The sequence below is a fragment of the Anser cygnoides genome, chromosome 2, assembly GCF_040182565.1.
Source record: "Anser cygnoides isolate HZ-2024a breed goose chromosome 2, Taihu_goose_T2T_genome, whole genome shotgun sequence".
NCBI classification, from domain to species: domain Eukaryota; kingdom Metazoa; phylum Chordata; class Aves; order Anseriformes; family Anatidae; genus Anser; species Anser cygnoides.
In genome coordinates this window covers 78900001-78921161 of record NC_089874.1, presented here as the reverse complement: position 1 = coordinate 78921161, position 21161 = coordinate 78900001, and the positions used below count along the sequence as shown (strand labels likewise).

The 21161-nt window shown below is 34.9% G+C and overlaps 1 long non-coding RNA gene across 1 annotated transcript in view; it reads right to left on the bottom strand.

Annotated features, from left to right (window-relative positions):
• Positions 1-736: 736 nt before the first annotated feature.
• Positions 737-21161, bottom strand: part of LOC125180114 (uncharacterized) — a 24056-nt gene continuing 3631 nt past the window's right edge. The window contains exon 3 of the long non-coding RNA XR_007158387.2: positions 737-1471. This is a non-coding gene — a long non-coding RNA (uncharacterized lncRNA). The remainder of the gene's footprint in view (positions 1472-21161) is intronic.

Sequence of the window (21161 nt, the reverse complement as noted above, 5' to 3'; positions counted from 1 at the left end):
CATTAATATTTGGGCCCAAAGTTAGATTGCTCAGAACAACAACAATAAATGTAATATAAATAAAATAATAATTAGAAAACCTCAGCTACAACATTTGATGTTTATTGAAGTTTCTTCAGACCCTTCAACAACTTTACACCATATTATCAAGTGCTTGGACTGGACTTTTCTCCGAAAAGAAATGGCTCACGTGACCTGTTACAATAATACTTGCTAGACTTCCTTTTAATTGTTATTCACATAATTTATACACACACACAAAAAAAAGATAAACTAATTTTCTCCAACCACCATGTCTCTTACATCCTGCCATTAAAACCACACTATTCAATTAGTACATATGCATAGGTTCATATTTCATATTTTCAATGTGAACTTAAATGTAAGGAAAAGGCTAGCTGGAGTCAACCTACATTTTGTACACAGCTTACTAGAACTGGTCATGCATATATATGTATTTGTTTATTTATTTGTTTTGAATCATCATCATGTTTGTGCTATGACCATGCAAGAGCACTAGAACCACTGTCTTATTGCATAGTTCTGGTGCAGCAGACACCTTGCAAAAAAATCTTTTAAAAAGTTATTTTAAGCAGTTCTCTGACTCATATTCTGCCATGATAAATAGAAAAGCAGAGCAAAGATGGTATTCTGTGGTAGTTTGTATACACTGATAGCTTTTTTCTGGCTTCTGCATCCTGTCATCCTTGCACAGTGCTTTGCTTCAAGGGTTGCTTCTATCTTGGTGGTACATATGAAATTATTGGAGAAAACAGTTAAAATAAATAGTTCAAAATATGCTCAAGTGCTGTGGAAAAACATGATTCTGTGCATGGCAACACGCAATGTCAACAAATGTAATAAGAACTGAGAATGTTCTTTCATGGTGGCAACTTAGATCGTTCAAAAAAATGAGGAATTCCTTACTACACACAGTGCAGTTGCATTAAGCCAAGTGATCAATTGTCTGCTATTTAAGTGACTTCTGCAAGACCATTCAATATGAGCATACTTTTAAAGATAAGAAAGAGTGCATTCTTGAGTTTTTTCATGTTGCCCTTTACCTCCATTTCTCAGCCTTAATCCTATTTGAGCCTCTAAAATAGCCAAGACGAGACATGTTTAACTTCCCAGGTCTGCCACAGAGCCCAGAACATGTCAGTTTCATCATAAAGATTGCTTTAGGACAACATTATATATTATAACTCCATGAATTCTTATCTGACAGCCTGATTTCTAAAAACTGCTACTCCCATTAGCTGTAGGAGAGCTGGTCCACCATCTAGGCCAATTGAAAAGGAATCCCAGTGGTATGTCTTGGAACTGGTATGTTTTTCCATTTTCTATGGAAAGATAAGCATATTTTGAAAGTCTGCGGTTAAGCAGCAGATCCTGGGATGTTTCCCTCTTAACTTCCAAACTTGTCTGAAGTTTGCTTGTCAGCCACCAAAGCCCAAAGGCCCCTGTACATCTGCACAAAACAAAAACAAACAAAAAAATGAAACCAACCAACCAACCAAAACAAAAACAAACAAACAAAACAAAACAAACAAAAAGAAACACAGAACACTTGAACAGTTGGTTAGAATTTACTCTTCAGTTCCCATGATCTGCACAGCTCCTGTGCAATTCACTTTTGTAAGTCATGAGTGAATGTTTGTGGCTGTGCTTCTCTCACCATCATTTCAGAGACGTTGAGTAAAACACAAATTAAACTATTTTATTTAAACAACCTATTATTTAAACCCAGGACCTTGCAATACCATAAAGTAACTGGGTATTGCTCAGCACAAATCTCTCAGACAGGTACAGATGGAGGTGAGATGTGCTTGTTCATGCTTGAATCTGGCAGGAAGTGAGTCAGTCTGTGTGGGGAAACAGACATATTGTGCCCTACCAAAGCAGCTAAATTAGCATGCCCCCTCTTCCAGTTTATACATCAGAAATAACATAGATCCCCCATGAAATATAGACAGTTTGTATTCAGTTATGAGACTTTAGTCCCATTTTTTGTCTTTAGTTTACTACGCAATGCCCAAAACAATAAATTTATACTGCATCTGTCTAAATAATTTTTAAATGTATAAAATATATATTAGCCTTTAGGGCAGGAAATTTTTAAACCTGCTTTACCTGCAGTATCCTTCCTAGCAGCCAAGAATGAGATGCGTAGGAATGAAATATTAAAGTAAGACTGAATTAAAAGGAAAAATCAGTTTATGACTGGTACAGTAAATAAAACTTATAGTATAGTGGAATGGAAAGTCTGTGCCTAAAGGGGGAACTTAATTACAAAACAACTAAAACAACAACAACAACAATAATAATAATAAATCATAAAATCCTAAGGAAACCAATCCTTTTGGTCACCAAGAAAAGGATATAACATAACCTGAAGTAAAAACACTTTATCATAAGTCTGAACCTTGTTCTTATTGTAAGCAACTGGGATTTTATCACTACTTTCAATCACACTTGCAGTTTAATGTTACTACAATCTCAGCCACTTTTTTTTTTTTTTTTTTTTAACGATTAGCTTAAGTTTTGGTACTCATAGCCAAGAGGATACAGGGTCTTTTTGGTCACACCTTACATAGAAGCTTAAAAATCCTGAGTCAAAGGATACAAAATTTCTTACAAAGCCTCAATTAAAAGCAGACTGTGTATGGCCAGAATTACTGTATCTACAACTAACGGTAAAAGAGAAAGAAATCAAACACCCGTTCTCCCACAGTTCTGTATTCCAGAGGGATTTTATATGCAGAATCCAGTTCTTTATTTTTACATGCCATGAGCTTCCATTTGGTTATGCTAGTTTGAAAATATTTATAAAGTGGGGAATACGACTGTCAGTTTAATTTGTTTCACTTTCATGATGAACACTTAGATGATGAGGTCTGTGTATGTCTGAAATACAGCAGGCTTCCCCACCCTCTAGTCCAAAGCAAAAGTGGAAGATAAAACACAACAAAACAAAATAAAACAAAACAGCACTGAATGTATGTAACAAACACACACACACACACACACACACACACATAAATCCACAAGAAAATTACTTAGGAGATGAAAAAAATCCAGGATCTAGTAATTTTGGACATATGTTTTCCATATGTTTTCTGCTTATGTCTTAAATGCAGTTTATACATACTCATACATTATTACTCATTACCAAGTAACCAAAAGAAAGTAATAATATTTAAAGAGGCAAAATAAACCAGATTTCCATTCTCAGCTTTAAGATTCTCTGTCCTTCAAAATTTTCTGCTCTTAGTGAATATCTACATAGAATATTGTATCAATGAAACACTTTTTTTTATTGTTTTTGTTTTCCTTTTTAAAAGCATTTTATATAAGCAAGAAAGAATTTCAATAATTTCCTTATTATAAATTGGTATAAGCAATCTAAGTTGCTTTTATGAATGATTTTGCAAAACTAAGGTACTTGCTATCCATTATATGTTGTAATGGCAAAGGGTTATTTGTGCAACTGGTAGTTACATACTTTAATTTCATGCAGTTAATTGAATTTCTTTTTATTTTTATTCTTTTAGTATTGCATTTACAGCACTCCTTGCAGTGGTGGATTGTGACAATCACATTTTGATTTACAGAAAAGACTGTTCAATAGCATGCTATACTAAACCAAGCAGAGATTTACAGGAATCTATCGCACATACTTGTTGTTGATCTGAATTTTTCAGTCTGCAAGTAGATTTTGAAGATGGCAGCCAAAAATCTATTGGGATTTTCTGGAGCAAAAAGCAAGAGTGAGGTAAAGAAACAAATGAGAAAGGGCCATCCTTATATCCCAGTGCTGAGACAGTTAATTCATGGAGCATCTTTAGGTATGGCAGTGTGGATCGGCACTCTAAATAACATTTCTGTTTGTTGTAAAATGCTTGTTTTCTGATCTGCTCCTTTTTCTGACACACCTAGCATTCTAGCCCATAAGAGTTTGTTTGTTTCCTTCTTTACCTATAATTGTGCTAGAGTTTCTATTTTGTGACTTGTCAAGAAAATGGAAAATAAGTACAAGGCTAGAAAAACATGAAGGAATGAAAACTGGAGGAAAGTCTGAATCCAGAAGGACGTGAGGCCAAAGAGAAGATGAATTAAAAGATAACAGCAATGTGTGAGGGAAAGAAAGAATGAGAGGAGCATGGAGAGAACATGGAGCATGGGAGAACAAGCCAGAACAAATAATCAGTATCACTGAATTCTTGGAGATGCTCTCAAGCATACAGATGTAGCCTGGTTATATTTAGCTAATTCCTTTAACTGGGCATGTCAAAATAAATAAATAAATAAACAAATAAAATAAAAAAATAGAGAAGTTTAGAAGATATGATGATTTGTATGTGACTTTTAGTGGAAGTGGATTTTTAATGTTCTGTCTCAAAAGCCCTGAATAGCACCTCTTGAAATACGAACACTTTTCAGAAGACCTAAGGTTTTGACCTTTAGACAGCAAAGTTAGTCCGGTCAGAATTAATGTTATATCTTCATCCTTCTTAATCCTACTGTTCCCAGATACTGCAGGAACTACAAACAGTGGCTGGTGATATTGTGTCTTCCATTCTCTAGCATTTGAAACCATTCTGTGTGTGAATAAAGGACAGAATCAAGATTTAAGTTTCTTTGCCTCTTCATGATTTTACTCAGATGAAGCTTCTACAAAAACCTTTGGATGGAAATTAAAGCTAAAAGTAATACTTCAAAGGAAAAAGTAAAAGCAAATCCAAGGCACTAAAACTTCACCTGGATGTGCAGGAATAACTCTCACTGATTTCAGAGATAGTCTGAACATTAAGAAAATGAAGGATTTATTTCTACTTGCCGCCTTGCCCACTTCTTTATTAGGACTTTAATGAGCAACAGCTTTAGTGGATCTCCTTCTTTTACTAGTATGCCAAGAAAGGCCATTCTCAGAAGTTATTTCTTTCTAAATGAAATGTATAGGCTATTAACTACATGAAACAATAAGATTTTTAAAACAGATGGTTCTGGTAGTTATTAGAGGACAAGTAGTTATTACAAGATAAGTGTTTGTACTTATCTAAAAGAAAATGTCAGCTTGTCATTTACTAGGTGGAAGATGTAATAGTTCATTCATCTGTAGAAGAACATAATATAGGCAAATGTCAAGATTATCTGTATTCCTCCCTAGGAGAAACATTTAGTACTTCAGTCAGGACACTTAGACTTCTTATAGAATATGAATGATATACTTCAGCAACTGACAGCAAAGTGAATGTGTTCCAAAGAAAAACTTGAAGAGGATCGATCTTCACTGATCTTAGTAAAAGAGAAAAGGACGAATTATATTTCATTCCTTTCACTGTTAATACAAACACAGAGAATGTGAATTTTATTAAAATGAAGAAACAGATTCAAAACCAAATCTCTTCTACAAACATGCTATCAATTAAAAAAAAAAAAAAAAGAGAGACTATATCTCCATGTTAGGCGTAAATAGAATCAATTCTGGGGAAAAACATGAAAAAATTTCTTTGTATTCCTCAACAGTTTTATTTTGCTTATTCTATCACTATTTTATTTTATTAATGAATAACTTTTCTGTTGGAACAAAGCCCTTTATCTCTTTTGAACATTCCACATATCATTTCCTGCTTTTTTTCAGTTTTGCTTCCTAATGGTCATGGCTGCTACTAGTGTGTTGTTTTCTACTGAATCAATTTAAAAAATCAACACAGAACAATATGAATGGTTCTTGTTTCAAAAGCCATAAAATATCAAGTTTAAATAAATAAGTAAGGAGCTGACCACATGGGATAATTTCTCAGTTTGCATCTTGTTATTTTTTGCTTTTTTCCCTTGGCTGCAGCCACCTGTTAACAATTTGGCACTAAATCTCTTAAATTTTAACAATTACTAATTGCTTTCTCTGGCATATCTATGCAATAACAGCATAAGTGTCAGAAATCATAGAAATAATAAAATATTATGTCAGTCTATTACTCTGCTGTATTCATATCCCTGAATACTTCTAGACTGACAACGAGTTTAATTTGCCTCAAAATAATACTTACTTGTCCTCATATTTTTTTCAAACAATCAAGAAGTGTTGGTCTCTTTCTACTAAAAAACTCCCCCTGAAATCTTTCCAGCTACTGAAAACTTCTTTTGTTATTTTGAAGAAAGAGTAAGAGTGGTGAGAAGACATCTGACTGTAAACATACTAAATTTCTGTAGCTTTTTATTTAAATTAAGAAAAAATGAAATTGTTAGCAAGCATGTAATTTCTGAACTTAGCTATATAGCCTATTTGATCCAGCATGCTAAAAGACATGTTGTTTATATGTAATTTGATGTTTCTGCTTATAAGGATGCTTAAAGGATGGAGAAAGAAGACAACAGTTTCTCACTGCCGAAGATGTTGTGGATAACCTTCCCCCTGCAGAGCAACTCATGTCAGAGAGCCCTACACTGCAGAATCAAATTCAGGAATAAGTTTTGTTGTTGACATCAGTGCAAATTGTATAGACATTATATGATGAAATAATGTATTGGCTTGGAAAAGGCTATATGCATATACTTTTGAGATTATAGTGGAGCAAAGACTCGAGTTCATATTTACAACTTCCTTAGCTAAATAATGTCATGGTATGTATGCATTTAATAACTGACAAAGAAATAATTTCTTATCCTAAAAACTCACTAAAACACTTTCAAATGCAGATTTTCTTTCTATTACTTTCCAGACCCCTAAATAATTAAGCATACTAACAATCCAATGGCATTTTACTGTGGTTGCCTACACATAGGACTAAAAAGTTCTACACCAGTACTTACAGAAGCCAGTTTCTGTTTATACTAAATGTAAGAATTTGCATAAAGTCTTTAGAGACCTGAATTTCATGAGATTGAAAACTGTGATAGAAACTTTGAAGTCTAACACCATATTTGGTAAGAACAATTTCAAATAAACCTCCCCAGGAGTATTTTCTTAATAAAACCCACAATTTCCTTAAAACTCACTCTGGAGAACAAGATATAATAAAAACAAACACAAAATAATGAATAGATGTGCCCACTCCATCACTTTGTTAACTAACTGAGCATCTAACAATTATAAAACATTTTCTTCCAGTGTTTATCTCCTATTATTAGAAGCTCTCTTTTAAAAAGATGAAAAAATAGGTTAAGTTGTCCAGGTTAGAAACCTTAACTTTTTTTTTTTTTTTTTTTTTTTTTTGTCTGTGAAACATCTTGCAAAGTTGTGGTTTTCTGTATAATAATAAAATAATAATATTAATATTAATAATAATAATAATAATAATAAAATCTGACGGTATTTTTGCACTCTTGCTTGGTGAATTATTTTTTCCTCAATACATTATTACATGGATATAACAAAATCAATAAAAAACCAATAGTCTGAGGACAAACAATTTAAATGTCTCTTTTTTATACTACAAATACATTCCTGTTTGAATTTAACCAGTTTCCTAAAAAATATTTATACTGAATTTCACTACAGTACACTGAAAATAAAATAAAATAAAATAATAAAATAAAATAAAATAAAATAATAAAATAAAGTAAAATAAAATAAAATAAAATAATGAAACGAAATGAAATGAAATGAAATGAAATAATGAAATGAAATGAAATGAAATGAAATGAAATAATGAAATGAAATGAAATGAAATGAAATGAAATAAAATGAAATAATAAAATAAAATATTAGGAGGATACAATACTTCTTTGTACAACTGAGCTTGGCAAGGGATGTGAAGAATAACAAGAAGGGATTCTATAAGTACCTTGGCCAGAAAAGAAAGGCCAAGGACAGTGTACACACTCTGATAAATGAGAAGGATGAACTACTAACAACAGACATGGAGAAGGCTGACATACTCAACAACTTCATTGTCGCAATCTTCAATGCCTGTCAGGCTTCCCACATCTCTCAAGTCCGTGAACCTGAAGAGGAAGGCTGGGGGAGTAAAATCCCTCTCACTGTAAGCAAAGAGCAGGTTAAAGACCACTTAATGAAATTGAACAATTGAACAATATGGGGCCTGGTGACATGCATCCCAGCGTCCTGAGGGAACTGGATCATGTAGCTGTCAACCCACTCTCCACCACATTTGAAATGGGAAGGCAGTCAGGCAAAGTCTTCTGGTGACTGGAAAAAGGGAAACATCACTTGCATTTTAAAAAGGGTAGAAAGGAGGACCTGGGGAGCTACAGACCGGGGAACCTCACCACTGTGCCTGGGAAGACCATGGAAAATATCCTCCTGGAAGCAATGTCAGGGCATATGCAGGACAAAGAGGTGATCCCAGACAGCCAGCATGGCTTCACCAAGGGCAAATTGTGCCTGACTAATCTGGTGACCTTCTATGATGGAGTGACTGCATCAGTTGACAAGGGAAGACCGACCGATATTATCTACCTGGACTACTGTAAGGCCTTTGACATGGTCTCATATGACATCCTGATCTCCACATTGGAGATAGATGGATTTGAAGGATGGACTATTCAGTGGATATCATCTTGAAGGCCACATGCAGAGAGTTCTGGTCAACGGCTCTATGTTTAGGTGGAGGCCAGAGAAGAGTGCCGTCCCTCAGGGGTCTGTCTGCTGTTTAATATCTGTATCAATGACATAGATGATAGGATTGAGTGTGCCCTCGGCAAGTTTGCAGATGACACCAAGCTGAGAGGTGCAGTTGGTGTAACAGAAGGAAGATAGGCCAACCAGTGGGACCTGGACAAGATTGAGAAGTGGACCCATGTGAACCTAATAAGGTTCAATAAGTCCAATTACAAGGTGCTGAACCTGAATCAGGGCAATCCCAGGCAAGAGTCTTTCCTGCAGAGAAGGACTTTGGAATTCTGGTGGACAAAACGCTCAATATGAGCCAGCAATGTGTACTTGCAGCCCAGCAGGCCAACTGCATTCTGGGCTGCATCAAAAGAGGAGTGGCCAGCAGGTCGAGGGAGGTGATTGTCCTCCTCTACTTTGCCCTCGTGAGGCTCCACTTGGAGTAATGCATCCAGTCTGGGGCCCCCAGCACAACAAGGATGTGGGCCTGTTAGAGCAGGTCCCAAGGAGGACCATGAAGATGATCAGAGGGCTGCAGCACCTCTCCTGTGACGAAAGGCTGAGAGAGCTGGGGATGTTCAGCCTGAAGAAGAGAAAGCTCCATGGAGAATACATTGTGGCCTCTCAATACTAAAATGAGGCTTATAAAAAAACATGGGGAGCAGCATTTTACTCAGGCAGATAATAACAGGACAAGGGGGAATGATTTAAAAAAAAAAATCAGAAAAAAGTGGGAAGGTTTAGATTAGATGTTAGAAGGAAATTTTTCACTGAAGGCGGTGAGGCACTGGAACAGGTTGCTCAGAGAAGCTGTGAATACCCCATCCCTGGAGGTGATCAATGCCAGGTTGCATGAGGCTGTGGCCAACCTAATCTAGTGGATAGCATCTAGTGGACTATCTAGTGGGTAGCATCCCTGCCCATGGCAGGGCAAGATAATATTTAAGGTCCCTTCCAATCCAAGCCATTCTATGATTCTATAATGATTCTATGATAATAACAAATGAAATCTTTTTGTAGGTCTATATTTTTAATTTCCAGAAAAACAAAATCCAGGTGCTGAGTGGTTTGAAAACTTACTGACAGCATTTTATTGTTATGTTATAGATCCTAGAAAATGCACATGCTGACAAAACATTAACCAGAGTAGTTTAACTGACACTGCTCTCTAATATATTCATCCATTTATTTATCAGTGTCATATCTATATTTTTCTATTTAATATTCCAGATTTTTTATTTACTCAAAGATGTGAATTGCTAATATTGATGGGTAAGAAACTAGTGGAACTTAAATAAGTGATTTAATCATGAAAATGTTCATAATTTTTATTGGGATGCCAAATACATTAAATAGCAGCTCACCTTACTTTGATCTATGTCTGCAGAGGAGGCAGTAAAAAAAAATAATAAAAAAAAAATCTGTCACTAAGTATTTCAGTTTACCTATATGGATCTCTAAGATATCAAAACGGACAATAAAATCTGAAAGTTTACCTAGGAGCATAATATGCCTCTGTCACCTTATATTAATATGACAAATTTTAAACTATAATTTATGTGTACTCTTGTACTTCATTATTCAGTCATCTTGTACTTAAAAATTCTCATAGAGAAATTGGTGCAATATTTGTTGTTTTAAAGGTGTTTCTCAGTATGTTTCCTCTCTAAAACAAAAATAAATCTATAAAGAAGTGGACATGTATTAGTGTATTATTTGTATTAGTGTATTATTTATGGCATTCTTTCACAAGTAGGACCTTTCATGAAGAGGACCTGGGCAACCTGATCTAGTGAGTTGCATCCCTGCCCTTGACAGGGGGGTTGGAATGAAATTCTATTTAAGGTCCTTTCTAATCCAAGCCATTCTATGATTCTATGAATAAATGTTGTATTATATATCTAGAGTAAGTAAACTGAGTTTCATTATGAACTTCCAAATGGCTAAGTAAGGAGTCCAAATAATAATAATTTTAGACACTATTATCATTATATACCAAATATTTCATAAGATTTAATATTCGGTTACTATAAACTTTATATTTAATATTCTATATTAAATTATAATTATTAGGTAATGCACAAACAAGAAGTTAATCTTAAGGTTTTTTTTTTCTTTTTTCTTTTCTTTTTTTTTTCCCCCCTTAGAATCATAGATTTGTGGGATTGGGTTGCAGCCACAAATTACAAAATCACAAAGTAAAATAAAAGTACAATTAAGTCCTAGTCCCTGAATGGGATTCCTTGATTCTTGATAAAATAAAGATAGCTGGGAGAAGTTGCTGTGGAAAAAAAAAAACTTAAGCATTATCATAATTACTATTCTTTCTGGTATATAAATGTCTTTTTAAAACCTTAGTATATCACTGTAAAAAGTATTTTCTTCATACCATTTTCCGAACTTCTGTATAATACAACAATTTCTTACCTGTGAATTTAAATTAATATTACATTCATTATGGGAAGGAAAGTTGTGAAGCACATAGCAAAATTTATCTTGTGAGTTATATCCTATACTGTAGGTAGTTTACTTTACAAATAAGATCACTTTCAACTCCAGGATGATCAGGACATGTAGTATCATGCTTTCAGTATATAGCACCATGTTGCAGAAGAGGGTTGGAAAACAAGGGAATTTTTCTGGCCTTAAAAGACATTTTTGTATCATGAAAACTTATGTGCACTGTGGGATTTTTTTTTTTCCTTGATTTACGTCTGTTTCTTCATGAGATCACAAACGTATGGCTCTCCTTACCTATCCATGTATTTACCCAGAATATTTTCTCATATTCTATCATCCTCTTCTTAGACCCTGCAAAGTGTAGTCTTTCCTGTTTGTATCCTGCTGGAAACAGAATTTTCTAAGCCTATCTCTTTGATTGTGTGATTCCCGTTCACTTCTTGCAATTGGATCTGCATTTCTTTTACTATTCTTGCATGTTATGTGTTTTCTGTCCATTTTCACTCTTTATCTGCATTTATGTTGTAAGACCTCAAATATAATCATAAGCTTAATTTGCACAGCCTTTTTGTTCTTTCTGATTAAGATTTTTGTCCAAACATGGCTTAATATCTAGGCTAGGACTCTTCAAATATGGCATTATAAATAATTTTGTTAGCTGTTGTTTTCAAAATCCCATAAAGGTTTCAGAACTTGACTTAAGACAAGCCAAACAAGATAAAACATAAAACATAACACACTGCAGGAAAATGGACTACAGGAATACATTTCCATTTACTTCCAGTAGGAAACCTGTGTCACAGTGTTAAGCACTGTTCTTCTAAGTTAATAGAAGGGACACGTGGCCAAACCACTCTGGTAAGATGTAGACGATCCACACATTTGCAAGTGAACCTTGGCTCTCTTCACATTTGTCCTGGTTCCAGTTAGGACAGAATTAATTTTCCCTCATAGTAGCTGGTAGGGTGCTATGTTTTGGATTAGGATGAGAAGAGCGCTGATAACATGCTGATGTTTTAATTGTTGCAGAGCAGTGTTTACACCAGGCCAAGGACTTTTCGGCTTCTCGCTCTGTCCTGCCAGCGAGCAGGCTAGGGGTGCAGCAGGAGCTGGGAGGGGACAGACCCAGGACAGCTGACCCAAACTGGCCAAAGGGGTATTCCATACCATCTGACGTCATGCTAAACAATATATAGGGGTGGCTGGCCGGGGTGGGGGGACCGGCTGCTCGGGGATAGGCTGGGCATCGGTCAGCGGGTGGTGAGCAATTGCCTTGTGCATCACTTGTTTCATACACATTATTATTATTAATACTATTATCATTATCACTATTATTATTATTATTGTTATTATTATATTCCTGTCTTAATAAACTGTCTTTATCTCAACTCACCGGCTTCACTTTCCCGTTTCTCTCCCCCATGCCAGAGAGGGAGGGGGGAGAGTGAGCGAACGGCTGTGTGGTGTTTAGCTGCCAGCCGGGTTAAACCACAACAACATTTTTTTTCCATTATTTAAAATTAACATCCATTCAGCCCAAAGGGCCTGAAAAACAACTATCTATTCACCAGACTAAATGCATATGGATAGTACCTAGAAATAAATAATAATAATAATAAAAAAGCTGTAGTTCATTTTTAGATATGCTATTCATTTTCATAGCTTACATGCTGAAGGGTGAATCAAAACATTGAAATGTTGCAGTCCAGCTGTATTTCCAATAAATCATTTTTTACTCTATGAAGACTAGTTTCTGTGGGCCAATTTAGCTTTAGAGCAAAATGTTAATCTCTCTCCTTTGAGGGATGAAGACATGATTGGACATGTTCCTGAGCATTTCGATCAGGTTGCTTCAAATTTAAATGTGGAGGAGCAATGGATGTTCTCTGGAGGTCCCTTTCAACCTCAATTATTCTGTGATTACATGGAGTACATCTGACAACTCATTTTTGTGTTCTCAATAGGAACTAAAGTTTGTGTCTTCTACCATTTGCTGTCACAATGTTAGCAACTCTAGATTTTTCTTCACTGTTTTGTAGTTGGTGGGTTTCTGAGTTAAATGAATTAAGAGATTACAGGCACCACTCTACACCACTGTCTTGATGAAGTTATAGTTAAATGAGATTATAGAAGCTTGTCTTCTTTCTTCGACTTTTCAAGACAATTATAATACTCTTCAAAGACTTTCAAAAGCAGTTTCCAAGTCTTTCTTCATATTTTGTTTACTTCTCTTTGAAAACTCTGCAACTGCATTATTTTCTATTCAAATTTCACTTTGTAGGATTTCATCAAAACGACACAGAGAGCTCTTCCCTGTTGTTCATCATCAAGTAAAACAAATGCCAAGCAAGCTGCCTCAATATTAATGTATTCAGCAAGACTTGGAGAGTTCTTTCACAAAGGAGGCAAAAAGGACATTAAACTAGAAATGACATTATCACATATGTCTGTATTTCAAACAATTAAAGCACTGGCAACTGTTGATAACTAGAAACTGAAATGAACTCTTGCTAACAGTTTCTGCTGGAAGCAAATAAATACCAAGAAGAACTACAAAGCAGGTGTATAAAATGTTAATGCAAGCTGAAAAGTGTACACAGATTTTATTTGGCCGTGGAAGTCAGAACCTGGTCAGGCATCTAAACACTATGGTCACTTTTCAGATTTCGGTGGTGTTTTCAACTACCACTTTGGAAATGTGCTATTATATACTATATATTCTAAACTTAAATATATGTCAATAGTCTATGCTTTCAAAGAGAATATCACCTGCTAGAATATATATCACATGCCATAACTTCTCATTCATATTAGAGAACTCCAATGGATACATAACTGCATGGTATTTGACTTTCTGTGCATTCGATACTGCTTCAACAGTATCTAACAAAGGTGTTATTTTTTTCCCACCTTTCAACAACCTGTATAAAATTTACATAGACTTACAAAGTATGCTGACTTCAATTTTAAATAAATGTAAGCTGAAAATTCCAGATATTGACTGAAACTTTTAGCAGTCTGAAATTCTGTCTTCACTCATTATGTGATAGAAAGAAATTACTCTTTTTTTTAAACCAGATCTGAACTTTCACTTGATTTATTTGATTACAGTTTAGTTCATCTATTTTTCATTATTTTTTAATCATAATGTCTTCTTCACGAAGGAAATTGGTAATGTTTTCTTACTTTGATTCCATTTAGTTGAATTTTGGGGCAGAAGCTGAAACAGCTTTGCAACTTATAAAGTGATGATAGTAGGTTACCAGGTAATTTTTCTGAAAGTCTTGAAGTCCTAGTAAGTACTGATCATTTTTCTGAGCATTCCATGAAGTTAAATTGTTAATCAAAAATTGTGAATATCTCCCATTAGGTTCTCAGTTGCTCAAAGGCCACCCATTAACAACAGAACCATCATAAAAGTTTATATTTCTAGCTACAAAAAAGAATTAAACTATTAACTTATTTTTTAACTAGCGGAGATATTCCGAGAGGTTATCCTATAAGGCATGTGCTTACACAATGTGAAATTCAGATCTCCAGGAGTGTGTTTTGCAGTTTCATTCACTGTTGTCATTAGTTTTACTTGTCTTTGATAATGTGGAATCACTGAAGCTGACATCAAAGACATCTTTATTTTCCCCTCAGGAGATTATACCAAAAACAGGGTACTAGAAAGCAATAAGCACAGAATCAGTGATATATTCCCTGAGACAGTGGAAATATTCTAAATAAATTCTAAATAAATATATGTCTAAAGGGTACTACAGGCAGTTAAGTGAGTGAATTATACATTTGAAATTTTCTTCACTAAAATAAAATATGCTGTTGATAACTTTCAGGTGCAACTAAAAAAGCACACCTATGGTATTTTAGACCTATTGACAGGCACTTGCAGTTGTGTGTAAAGTGTTCTCCCTTTACAGCGATTACTGCAGACCTATATGTAGTTTTTCACTCTTGACAGTTATTTTTCTTCTTTTTGACTTCTTACAGAAGGTTGGAAGTTCTACATTTATTTTTCATTTGTTTTGCAATGAACCTTGAAATTTTCAGAATTTTCCAGAAAATGAAATTGAAGGGAAAACATCTTGAATAGCTAATATTCCATTTAATTTTGATGTCTATTATTATTTTTTTTTTGAGTCCAGTAATGAGTGGAGTACCCCACGGATCAATCCTGAGCACATTCCATTTTAACATCTTCATTAACAATCTGGACGATGGTGTACAGCACACCCCCAGTAAATTCACAGATGACACAAAGCTAGGGGTACTGTGCACTTAGTCACATGGTCTGAATTTTTGGGTAGACCTGTGTGGTGCCAGGAGTTGGACTTGATGATCCTTATGGGTCCCTTCCAACTCGGATATTCTATGATTTTATGATTCTATGGGGGTAGTGGCTGACTCCCCAGAAGGCAATGCTGCCATCCAGAAGGAACTTAACAGACTAGAGATGGGCTAACAAGAATCTCATGAAGTTCAAAGAGAAGTGCAAAGTCCTGCAACTGGGAAGGAACAACCTCAGGCATCTCTACATGCTGGGGACCACATAACTGGAAAGCAGCTCTGAAGAAAAGGACCTAGGACTCCTGGCGAGCATGAAGTTGAACATGAATCAACAATATGACCTTGCCACTAAGAAGGTTAATGGTATTCTTGGTAGTTCTAGACAGGGTATTGCCAGCAGGTCAAGGGAGGTGATCTTTCATCTCTACTCAGCATCGGTGAGGCTGCACCTGGAGTACTGTGTCCAGTTCTTGGCCTTCCAGTACAAGAGAGATGTGGACATACAGGAAAGAGTCTAATGGAGGACTACCAAGCAGATCAAGGGACTAGAACACTTCTCTTACAAGGGGAAGCTGAAAGAGTTGGGATTTTTCATTCTGGAGGAGTCTCAGGGGGGATCTTGTCAATGTCTATAAATACTTGAAGGCAAGGTGCAAAGATGGAGCCAGGATCTCTTTGGTAGTGCCCAGTGGCAGGACAAGAGGCAATGGGCACAAACTGGAACACAGGAGGTCCTGTCTGAATATCAGGAAGAACTTCTTTATTGTGTGAGTGATGGAGCAGTGGCTCAGGTTGCCTAGACAAGTGATGGAGTCTCCCTCTTTGAGCATATTCAAAAGACATCTAGACATGGTCCTGGGCAACCTGGGTGTCCCTGCTTGAGCAGGAGGTTTGGACTACATGACCTCCAGAGGTCCATTCCAACCTCAGCCATTCAGTGAGTCTGTGATTTATCATATTATAGTACATAAAAACTGAAAGACAAAATGCACGTCAGTCTAATATCTACTTATTTAATTCTAGAAATAATAAATATTTTCTTTTTCTGTGAAACATATGAGTGCAATCAGCACAGTTTTCAAAGAGACTGCACTTACCATTTTTCCCCTACTACATGCACAGAAGTAAGTATACTGGGATTACATCCCATGTATCCCTTGGATGTTCATATTTGTTAGGTATAAAATATTTCGTTAATAGAAATAAATATTACATAGTATTGCTTAATAGTATTTCTGGGTCATGAAGTACCATCTGAGTGATATCTAAAATTACATGCTTAGGACTATTTTCCTACAAAAACTAACCTCAGTATAAATTAGAATGTCTTTGCAGGAGCTACTTACTACATTGTGTCTGAACAGTTAAACTGTTTTTGTTACAGCGTCTAACTTCAAAATACAAGCTATTTTTCAGAGGACACACCTAGATGTAGACCCAAGTTTACTTATAATTTTGGTTTGTTCTTGGTGTCTGTATGCCAGATTTTATGTTGGCAGGATATTGAAATATGCACTAATCCCATCAGATTGCAAATATAAGAGGGAAAAAGCTGCTCTGTTCTTATAAATATGTTACTATCTACAATCAAAGACAAAATACTGTCAAAGTGAAACCCAGCATTTCTTCTTTTTATTTTGTTCCTGTTCTATTAAGCTTGCAAAAGAAAATTCAAACGCCACTGCACAGCTACTGAATGATAGGGTGTGAAAATTTATTTGGCAGTCAGTAATGAATAACAACAAAGGTGTTTATGTCCGCATATAATTATTTTTAAAGCATGTGGAAAAGGACCTGTTTTTTGGGGGGGATTTCTGTGACAGAAAATAATATATATACATCTAATAATACAATAGATCTTCTTCTTGGATAATAAAATAGATGGTGGTTGTTTTGTTTTGTTTTGTTTTGTTTTTTTGCATATGATGGTTAATTTCTGCCAGTGATTGTCACTACCAACATTAGTAGGAGCTGCTTCTCTGCTGCTTCAGAGGAATTCTTAGAGTCCATGTAACTACTTGTGTCCTAAGGGAATGATCTGAATTACCTATATGAACAACATGAAAATAAATGTTTTTGACACTTGATTACTCTTCCTGTTATGTGTTTAGCCTTTACAGAGTTAAGTAATTCCTGACTATATTTTAGAAGTAATTTTGTATGAATGGGAAGGAAAAAAAATGTATCTTTCCCCATTTTTCCTGTGTTAATGGATTTTCAAACACAATTCTGAATACCAAAAGTTTTAGTTATTGCATTAGATGATTCTTCAATACTCTTGACATACCTGTGTAGTGTCAGAATAGCAGAAACGTTTCTTCAGTTTAAATAAACTAACACATTTATATAAGAGCTCTCTAAATGATATGGAGGCTTTTACTGATTGCTAGCATGGTTAATGTTCATCAATGCTGTATTATGCTTTAGGAGTGCAGTAATATTGCCCTTAGCTTGTTTTTAAACTAGCCTAAGTTTTCTCATATATCTTTAGAGTTTCAAGGACTAGGGCTATGATAAATTATTTAGATGCATTACTCATCAAAGAGCTGAGATACATAGTTATTCAGACAACTACCTGACAAAGAAAATTTGTTGACAGGATTTCCTTTTTATTCAGTGTCATCTGAGTGTTAACTTTCAAAGTCAAACATTAGGATAGTGTGTGAGGAAAAAGACAAAAAATCTTGTATTAAATAAATGAATGAAATATTGGAAAAACTAGATGCATGTTGGCTTCAATTTCTGTTCCTCACTGCTTTTTTAACTTGATTATCCATGTAATTTTTTTCCTGGGAATCTCACAAATTGTATTAAAACTAACCACCTTCTTACCTCTTCTTCTCTCAGTTGCTACCAAATTTATGACTTTCACTGAGCAATGGAAAAACATGTAATAATGAAATTTGTTGTGACTTTAATTAATTAATTTAGAAGGTTTTAAAAATTTTTTGAGATCTATATGAATTCATTTTTGCATATATTTCTTCTTATCTACATAATTCACTCGTTTCTTTAAAAACTTACCTATATTACCAATACAATTGAAGATACACTGTCACGTGCTTTTAAATTCTATGTGCAAGAATTGCAAGTGTTGCAATTGGATTATAGTCATCTGAAAGTCACATTCCCCTCCAGAAAACATCCCTAGAGTTCTTGTAACATATTATATCAACAAAGTTAATCACCATGTTGTAATTAAATTGATAGGGAGATTCCGAGATCAAATGCAGGGCATTATAAATAGCTACCAAGTTTACGGGATTAGCTTATTTTTCACTGCAGCTTTGTTACAGGTTCATGTACATCCACTTTTACTATTATTATTATTATTTATTTATTGACACCCTAGGTATGAACTGATCTCCTAGAAATCTTAAGCTTAGGAATCTCCAAAATTCTGTCCCCGCTTTTATGAAATTGAAGTTAAAGATTAAAGAAAAATCATTCCTTCAGGAAGGCTTTTGTTGGAAAATATTGTATTACCATCAGGGGAATGTCTGTAGGCAGAGTGGAAAACAACTTTATTGTTAGTAGAAAACTTGGTGCGGAGCACTGCTCTTTTTTTCCTCCCAGAAATCTGAATGTATAGAGGAAGTTTTCTAGCCCTTTCTTCTATTTTCATTCCATTACCTTCTCATCAAAAATCTGAAATGCCAAGGAAGTGGAAATCTGAATGCCAAGGAAGTGGAAATAAGGACTAAGGTCTTTTAGTCCTTCATTGAGATCTCTGCCCTTTGAGATGCACAAAGGAGTGCCCTTTCTGCTTGTTCTGATTTTGGTATGATTAATTTTAAATTATTATCTGCACATGGTCCATTCCAAGCAAGGAATGTAGCAGGGTAGCTCACTCCCTGAGGCAGCATGGACTTCAGCTTTTTTCCACCACAGTTTGAAGACAAGCTAAAAGTCATCCTTGATAAAAACTCCACATGCTAAATCCTTATGCAAAAAGTGGAGCCATGGACTCCCAAGACTTTTTTTTTTTTTTTCCAAATAAAATCATGACGTGTCTTTGCCTTAGAGAAGTATGTTAAGACTTAGGTAGAGCAGGCATATCTTCAGTCCCAGGCAGTGTGGGGAAGTCAAGTAGGAGTTAGTACAGAGAAAAAGGCAGCCACAGTCACAGCCAGAGCCCAATGGGATATCTTCAAGAATTTTACAATGACATATAACTAAACGGTCTTACACATGACCAGCTTTCAGCAAAATAGATGATAATTTTGAGTGTGAGGATGGTTAAAATTTTAGGCAGCTAAGTAAATCTCTGAGTAAAAAATGTAAGTGCCATAACAAATTAAAAAATATATAAATCACTCAGTCTTAAATTCATCTTGAGATTCCATGTCAAAATATTTTGTATACTGCTGTTAATGTCTCTTCAATTTTGTAACACTATGGAGAGAGAAGAGGGAGAAGAAAACACAAACATTTACGTCAGGGAACACTGATAAAAGTGAATCAAGATTCTCTTTAGGGGATCATCAATCGGAAAGAAGCAGGACATTTTCTGGGGGGTAGACTCTTCCATTTTTTCCTTTTATTAACTTTCTTCAAGTCTACATGGCTAACTACAACTGCCATGTGATTTTTTTTATGAAAGTTGCAAATCTCTTTTGTTCTCTAAGAGTAGTTTCTCTAACACAACTGAGCAGATGTAAGGAATGATATAGGTACTTTTTAAGAGGAAGAAAAAAAAATGAATTTTAGGGGGGGAGAAAAAAAAAACTTTATAATAGAAAGTATTCAGTGTATTCTATAGGCAAGTATCATGACAAATATGTACATTTTATTATTTTAAATTTACATTATAACTTAAGAGATTTTGCTTTAGCCATATCATAGTAGCAAGAAAGAGCTACAATTTTTAAATTAAAAATACTGCTCTCTGGACCAGGAATAGACCTATAATTTTAATTGCCAAGATATTTCAGTTTGAAAATATAAAATTAAATAGAGTTAGATCTTAAAGAACTTTCTTGATTCTCCAAAAAGTGGATAGACTCATAAAAGAAATTAATATTAGAACAGTTTTCTTTTTAGCTCATCTTGCCTCTGGACTGCCACTGAAGTGAGTTAAAAATATAAGCTTTTGGTTATAATATAAGCTTTTGCAATGCATGTTTTATCTACCTTGATGTTAAGGATTTTTCTACAAGGCCTTTAAAGCCTTTAGCATTTTGCTTTGGGAGAACAGCTTTCAACTGTAAGGAAGATAAATTTTCCTAGTAGTTTTGTCTCTCCCTAGTGGTCTACTTGCTGGAGGTCTTTAAGTTTGCTGTTCTGTAGAGATTTAGATTTAAAGTGGGAAAAAAAAAAAGAAAGAAAGAAAAAAAAAAGATGATATTTATCTGAAAAAAAAACTGATACAAACTTTTAGAGGACTATGACTGAGATATAATATTAATTGTCTGCATCCACGCTTCTGATTTTGTCTTCTTGATACATTGTTTAGTAAAGTGTAGACATAGAATATTGGGTGTATTATTGTGTTGGTGGTGTATGTTAGTTTTTCAGTTACAGTTGTTTATGGATTTCTTTTAAATAGTTTGTTTTGTTCCAGAAATCCATATTAAATTATTTTCTCAAAATAGCATAATACTCTTGGCTGTTTTTTTGCTTGCAAAGTATGCTTGACAAAACCCTTCACCTGGATTTAATCTAAAGGAAGAAAGACTTGAAAAATCTGTGATCATTCACTTAAAGGAAACAGATTCTGAGAGAGCAGGAAAGAATGTTTGACCCTGACCTTTATTCTGTAGGATGTAGATTATATTTCTGTACAGATTTAGACCAGTAGTCTTTTATATAGCATCACTTTTCCCTAATCTAC